Raw genomic sequence first — 8,199 nt, 5'->3', positions numbered from 1 at the left:
TCTGTGTTGCCATCCGTTATCTCCAGCCTTCTTTTAGTGCAGGCTGTGCTAATGGCACGTCCTGAATGTTTATGTTTCCTAAAGTGTGGAAGACTAGGGATATGATATAAGAGAAATAGGATCTTTGATGCCAGCATGCTGTGTAGATAAGTACTGATCAAGTCACGCTTCTAAGGCATGGAAGGAATCTTTTCAATTGTTGAGTGTCCATTCATTGCCACAACAGCAGAAAGACATTCTGCAGTTATCATTGATCTATTTAATGTCTCCTACATGACATGAAGTCCAAACTATTGTGTTGTACTGATGTCTACACCTACAAAAACCATAAACCCAACCTCAAAGTAACCTGTCGTGTTTTAGCAACATCCACACCAACCATAAGCTTAAAACCCCATCTCACGGTAAACTTTAGTGTACTGAAAAGGTCTGCGCCGACCACAACCCAAACCTTGCCTACTTGTGAATTACTGTTGTGGAGCCCGGATAGCTCAGTCGGTAGAGCATCAGACTTTTAATATGAGGGTTCAGGGTTCAAGTCCCTGTTCGGGCGTGTGACGCTCATTTTGTGGAGCCACAGCTTTTGCAGTTGAGCTATCGCTTGATGAAAGTTTCATCTGGATGCACAGTATGTGTACCAAGCATAAAGAAATTGCAATACAGTCAGTCTTGTAGTCGTGGCCGAGTGGTTAAGGCGATGGACTAGAAATCCATTGGGGTCTCCCCGCGCAGGGTCGAATCCTGCCGACTACGTCCTCCGCCTTTTTAAAATTGCAGCAGTCGTCAATTGTTTGCATTTCCATTGTTTCTTGGGAAAAGCGTTGTTCTGGTAGGAGGAGAAAAACAACAGAGTGTTCTCACTGAAGAGAAAGGGGCTTATCACAGGGAGGAACATACCACACAAGGGTCACAATGGCTGTCTCATAGCTTGCCGTGATCGTATAGTGGTTAGAACTTTGCGTTGTGGCCGCAGCATCCCCGGGTTGAACGGGGTCATGTCGTGAATTCGACTTTTCATCAATTAGAAATGATCAGACCGGAGGTTTTGAATATCAGAAAATAGACTTTATTCTCCATAATAAAGCCGAGAAAGAGCAGAGCAGACCCCAGAGCATTCTGAAATCTCTCCGGGACACCTTCTAAAGTATCTGTGTTCTCCATAATCTTTATACAGGTAATTATGACACACCCCTTTGTGTCTCTTTTTAACTTTTGCCCACTTTTGAATAGGTTTTCTAGTCTAAGGGGTCCTGCTATTCTTGGCTCTCAGCCCACCAGCTCATGTCAACAGAGATGTTACAGGTCTATGTCAGCAAAGTATAGATACAACTTATGCAAAGGAACTAAGGGTTTACATACATTGTTATGATAGGATAATAACTTGATAATATGTTACTCATTCTAACTTCTGCCACATATAGCTTCATACAAGTATTTAACATATATAATCAGTGCTTTACATATTCAGTTATTCTACACAATCAGCCATTCAGTAGCCTTCTCCTAGTGTTGCTTCTGTGCAGACATACTCATCATACACAGTATTTTTAACACATGCTGGCATGTTTGCTGCAAACACTACATACATTTTGAGAAGAGAAAATTAACTGCTTTACACTTAGAAAATACTACACACTGAGAGAATAGAAATCTTCTTTAATCCCTTCTCTTAAGACTTTAGTCTTAATATTATTGTTTTTTAACCCAAAGTGCAATTTCATAATCCAGTTCTCTTAATTACCTCTATCTAGTGACTGATATAAGCCACATAGCTGTTATCAATTGACTAGATTATGCCACTGTACTTTGACAGAAGTCCAGCCAAACATCTCCCCTCTCTTTTGATTTGAAGGAAGTAAAAGACTGTACTCTGTTTTTCTCTTAACACATCAAAGACAACAATGTTTTAAGCATAAGTATTCAGTTGGTTCAGTGCTAGCTGCTAGTTTTCACACTCATGTAAAATATACTGAAGTGATATTATATATAGGTACCATAAAAGCAATATGCAAACAAATTCAATATGCAAACATAAAAAGCATCAAATGTTGATCTTGATCTTTGGTCATCCTTGTTTCTCTTCTTCTAAGCTATCATCATCTTCACTTGACTTTAATAGATGTTAATGGAGATGTGTGGTTAAGAGTCTGAGTTTTAAAATCTGCAGTTGTGCATTCATCATCCCTTGACTTGTGGCACTGCTGTATGTGGTATTCAGGCATATTATCAGAATCACTCTTTACTTTGTTCTGATTAACTTCTCCTTCCACACGTTGCACTTAGTAGTTTAGAGCTTTTGAATATTCAGGCTCCTCTGTTTCCGGTCAGCTTTCCCTTGCTGGAGTTGTTTCCTTTCGCTCCTTTGAGGCATTGGTACCCCATTAATGGCATCCACTTTGGCAGCTGTTGGATTTGCCCTAATCCAGATATGGTCCTTTCCTCCTGAGCTCTCTCCTTTTTCCAGAACATCTACAGATAGACTCGATCAGCTGGACTATTTGGACCTTGTATCTCTGCTCTCTCACATGGCTCCTTTCTGGTTTCCTGCACAGATATCGCTTTGCACATGGCAATTAATTGTTTCTTCATAAAAGTCCCTACTGCATTAGACATCTTTGCAAAACATTCCAAGAGGTTATGTGCAAGGTTATAAGTGAGATTATATGCAAGGTTTTATGCAAAGTTTCATATGGTTTCTTGCAAGGGTTGACCCAATAGCAGTTCATGCGATGCAGTGTTAGATGCCTGTTTCTGTCAGTTTCCATGCCATCATTCACCAATGCACTTGTTAACACATTAATCCCATTAAGTTTATTATTTTCATCAAGCGTTGGCCTTGATGGATCATCTTCATCTCTTTCAGCTATTTCTGGTAATTGAGCATAATACAATTACTCTCTCTTTTGCTTTATTCATACTTTTTCATACTCCTTTAGATGTTTTTATTTATTGATCACTTATTAACTTTGATTTTAATTACTTTATGAATGCAAACCTTTTATAAACTTATTTCTGCTGATGTTTCAAATCCTTGGAAGTACTTCTTTCGTCACAAATGAATAACTGTCCCTGCTTCATAATTTGCTTCTGCTACCATCTCCAATCATCTACTCATCATAGTTTCTCAACTGTGCTTGTTTACAGAATAATTCTCTATCCAGTCAACACCAAAAACAGTCATCATCTCACTGTTTGGAGCAATGGTCTCCACTCAAGTCTTTTAATTGAACTAGATCTTTGTGAAGTTGCAGATAATTCAATCACCCACATATTGTGACAGTGTCCATCCTAAGATCTTCTCCCTAATTTTAACCCTTTATGCATTCTGGTGTATACAATATATGATAGTCATCAGCCTACACAAGTACAAACAAGTTTCTACCCTCCTCTGGTAGTTACCTAAAATAAACTCAATAGAAACTCAATACTTGAAATATTTACCATCCAAAAAAACAAATCTTCAAATACAATATGAACTTCAGCTGGAAAATCTTCTCCTATTGATTACTCTTAAATCATATTATCAACATTAAGCCTCTTATTTCAATCTTCTCTTTAACTATAAATAATTTTTCTAGATTTGAATCTCTTTCCAGTTTTCAATATCCAATCTTGATTTAGGCCATTCACAATAAGATTATGCTAAGATATTTCTTTTACTTAGTTTTAACTTAAATACTTAATTCCATTCTTATTTATTCTCCAAATTATTTATTGCCTTATCAAAAGCTTTTTCTTTTTCTTTAGTTAGTCTGCTGCATTGTAATTTATCATTCTATGTTTAAGGACTTTTATGACTAAACCTATTAAAACTTAAACCTAAATTATTTAACATTCATCATAATATATCATTCAATATTTAAAGTTTCCCCATGAAATGACCTTATAACACTTTTTCTTACTTAAAAATTTGCATGATAATAATTTCTTTCAAATTGACAGGAGTCTGATTTGATAGAAGAATGGGTAGCTACACTTTTGTTCTTAATTTTCCTTCTGTAATGCTTGAACTTAATTTAGACTATAGGAGCTACTTTGAGGTGGACTGTCAGACTATCCCCCCTCGCAACCTGAGACAACCAGCTCACAGATTGGTGCTTTTGTGGTGTCCTGACATTCGTTCATATCAGGGCACAGTTTTTCCCCCTCTCTCTTTGGGCTGGCTTCTTTCTTTGACTCAGCTGATGTAAAGTTCTGGTGGAGCGTTTTTTCTCTTTGATCAGTTCATCAGTCTCTTGTTAGTGTCTCTTTTGAATGTCTCTGAACAAATGTAGCTTTTTCAGTCCTCAGTAAATCCTGGGCATAAAGTTCATGTCACAAGTGTCCACAGCCATTTTGCTCTTTGTGTTTTTTCACACACCTTTCCATTTGTCAGTACACTCAGAGATGTCTGGTAGGTACGAGACTTCTGTCCCCCAAAGTTCATCCCTATGTCCTCTTAATTAATATATATAGAATTTAGCTTATGACTTAATAAATCTTATTATTTTTTTATCTTATTTTCCTTCATCAAATAAAGAGTGAAGCACAATCTGAAGCCAAAAAAAAAAATTATTATAAGGACATTTAACAAATAGAAAATTAAGCATATTTACATATGATAAAAATTATTGAGAATTAGAAAAAATAAGTTGTTAAACAGCAAACAAAAATAAATAAATTAATGAATTAATAAAAACAAATTGGATAAAAGGAGGGATAAATAGAGCCCCGTAGAAAAGGAAAAAGTATTCACATTTCAAACGAGAAATGAGTGAGATCAGCAAGACTATTACTTATGCTATGTTCAATAAATAGTGTTGGATATAATAGTCTGATATATACTAATCAAGTCAATAAAAGCTGTTTAAAAAAAAATACTCATTGTAAAATAACATATTTATGCCTGGCTTTCATATATGTCATAAATATATGCACAATGACCTTATTCAGATAGTCTTTAGTTCATTAAAAATAGTATTTGTTCCATTTGATAACAAAAAGACTTTAAACTACATTACCCACAATCCTTTGTCGCTGTATAGATGGGACGCGAAAGACATGGCGCTAAAAATTGTAGTTCACTGAAAGGTTTAGTTAGGGTTAAGTTTAGGGTTACGATCTTGGTTAATCGGTAACTATTTGAAACACAGCGATAACTCATTGATAAAGGACACTGTTAGTAAAGTGGCAAAGTTAGCAAAACATAGTTGGCAACACGAAGGATCTATTAATTTGGCTTTGAAGTTATAGTCCAATCACAACGTCGCAATCTACGTCACACTATGTCTCTATTTGGTAATCTTCCGGCTGAAGGTAGATTATAACCTTATAATATAACTTAAATATCAAAATGTGTATTAATATTACATGTTATTTATTGTCTTATTAAAAATACAAATGTATATTTACCGTGAGATTCCTTTATGGGGGTAACCGGATGTGCAAAATGATCATAGTAAAACCAGATCATAGGCAGTATACTAAATTTGAAACGAATAATAAAAAAATAAAAAAGCTTCATGTTTGAAAACATTTCCAGCATTTCCTGTAACTAAACCCTGCATCATGTAGGTATACAAATATAAATATATGTCAAACTTAAATGACAAATATAGTGCCCATTAAATAGTAAAAATAGTAGTTCATTGTAAATGAGTATGCAAATAAACACAATACATTTTTAATGAAACATTTATAATTTATTTATAATGCCACAAATAAAATAAATAATAAAAATCACGCAAAAATGCAAAAACCAAAAATATATATTTTATAACAGTTTTTAATGCAATAATATATTACCATACATAAATTATTAAAAACAATTATAATTGAAGGAAATGTATATTTTGTATTATTATTATTATATTTATTTTGTGATATTTATTCATGTCATACATCTGGTATGTCAAGCTCAAGTAAAACTGAACTGCAAAAAATCTTTTCAAACGATGCCTTTGGAAATGCCATTATAATAAACAGCTTGCACAACAACAAGTCAAGTTCATGACAAATGCAAATTATGTTTATAATAACAACTTTCTGAACTTAAACATCAAAAGTAGAGTAAGTTCAAAACATATTCAAGTATTTATGGAAGAATAGCAAAAACATTTTTTACAAAACACTGAGAACCAAAGTGTGCTTGGCGAGTCCAGGTGTTTATGCTGACTAGACTGTCATATTGCAATCCGGTTAGCATGAGGAGACTTGGGCGTAAAGTGTCAGGAATTCCTGGAGGGCTCCCATGTGTTATTCCAGGTTTTGCCACTGTAAAGTATTAAAAGTGCACAATATCATTACTGAACAAAGAATGAGTGTTAGGTTTCATTTAGAAAGTTCAGTGATATTTATTTATATATGTAAAGTGTCATTAAAACTGGCACTCTTGAATTAACTGTATAATAGGTTAAACATTTCCAGCATGTTTCCATGTATTCCAAGCAGATCTGTCAGTTCTACAAATTTAGAGATCAGGATAGTGACTGCACTTCTCATTATGAACACCCTTATCCTTCTCATACATTTTTATCACCACTGATGTCCACTGCTGTAGTTTTCATTGAAGGGAATGCTGACACAAATTCCAGCATGTTTTTTTTTAAATAGCAGAATATGGGTATTATTGGGCCAAAACCTTAAAAAATTAAAGATGCAAGATTTGAATCTTGATGAACATGTTAATTCACTTCTTGCAATTTAAAACACACATCTCATGTTTGACTCATCAATTATATGAAAACTACAACAGCATACTGTGCTCCACCCTAAAAATATTTCTAAAATATAACAAGCTTATTGCTTTACATGGCTAAACATTTATTGTATGCCTGCATGATTCACTGCTATTACTGTAACCCATTACACTCTTAACCCAAACTAGTTGACTTTATTAGAAAACTGCATGGAAACATGTTGCCTTAAACCCTTTATGTTTTTACACAAGGTGAAACTAAACAGCCCACTTTAAATTAACCAATAACCTTTACAATCTTCTTGAACTTACAGTAATATTTTAATTCAAGTATGGCTGTTAAGTTGCACATTGTATAAAATGTAAGGGGTTTAAGGCACTGGGTTTCTATACAATTTTCTAGTAAAGTCAACTAGATTGGGTTAAAGGAATAGTTCACTATTTACTCTCCCTCAAGTGGTTGTAAACCTTTTTTAAAAACTTCCAAGTTACTTTGTGTTAAACATGAAGGAAGTTTTTTGAAGAAAGCTGAAAAGCTGAAAACATTGACATACATAGTAGGAAAAAACAAATACTATGGAAGTCAGTGTTTGCAGGTTTTCATCTTTCTTTAAAATATAAATTTTTGTGTTTAACTGAAGAAAGGAACTCAGACATATTTGGAACAAGTGAAGGATGAGTCATTAATTCATTAATGACAGAAATTTCCTTTTTGGGTGAATCTCCTTAAGAGTATACTGAAAGAAATGTCCTACTCAATGTAGCTAACTTCAGCTGCATGTGTAGCCCCATAAGTACTTATCTAGAAATCAAAACAATGATCACATCAGTCCCATTTTAGGCCTTTTATATCATATTGGCCACAGAATGGACTACTTAGTGTTGCAATAAAAAAATAATAATAATAAAATTATGACTTACCACACAATACAAGACAAACAGTGAATTTTCAGCTCTGCCTTTGCTGTACACAAGATGAGATTCCAGGTTCAATACTGATCTTGAGTGGGGCAGTTGTGCAGCTCTGTGAGGTTGTGACTGTTCAGATGCAGTGCTGTGAAGAGTTCTTTATTAAAAGAAAGTACATTCTTTTAAAATCTGTACATAATAACAAAGAAAATACAATGATTTTAAATAATGATTAATTCTGAACAAAAACCTTACCCTTAGTCAAGATGAATTCATATGTCAAAAGTTTCTGCATCTGAAATGAATAAAAACAATGTGACATTAGTTAAACCCACTAAACTACTTGATACATCAGTACTGCATTAAGCAGTTGTAAAGTAATGTAAGTGTAGTCCAAAATGAGCCTTAATCTCTTTAAGATAATGATTTAAAAAACGTTGCTTGTGTTAAAAACAATCCAGCCACTTGTAATACATATGATCAATGGTAAATTTCTGAGAAGGTGCAAGGTAATCCTTGAGTTTTACCATTACCATCCTGACTGACATAATATTGGACAAAGAAGACAGCTTGTTGTGCCTCTTTACCACAATTTAGAGATGATAGATTCTTTC

At 34.2% G+C, this 8,199-nt stretch overlaps 2 protein-coding genes and 1 non-coding gene across 7 annotated transcripts in view; all 3 read left to right on the top strand.

The window, feature by feature from the left end:
* The window catches only part of LOC100535035 (uncharacterized), a 304,770-nt gene that overhangs the window by 75,470 nt on the left and 221,101 nt on the right, over positions 1-8,199 (top strand). The window lies entirely within an intron of this gene.
* LOC137489462 (uncharacterized) overlaps positions 1-8,199 on the top strand; it is a 243,166-nt gene that overhangs the window by 157,468 nt on the left and 77,499 nt on the right. The window lies entirely within an intron of this gene.
* On the top strand, positions 672-753 carry trnas-aga (transfer RNA serine (anticodon AGA)). Its single transcript has one exon. It is a non-coding gene; the product is annotated as a tRNA-Ser (tRNA).

This window comes from Danio rerio, chromosome 4 (assembly GCF_052040795.2).
Source record: "Danio rerio strain M-AB ecotype USA chromosome 4, GRCz13ab, whole genome shotgun sequence".
NCBI lineage: Eukaryota > Metazoa > Chordata > Actinopteri > Cypriniformes > Danionidae > Danio > Danio rerio.
Note: the sequence above shows the minus strand (reverse complement) of the source record. Positions and strands in the feature narration are given on the sequence as shown.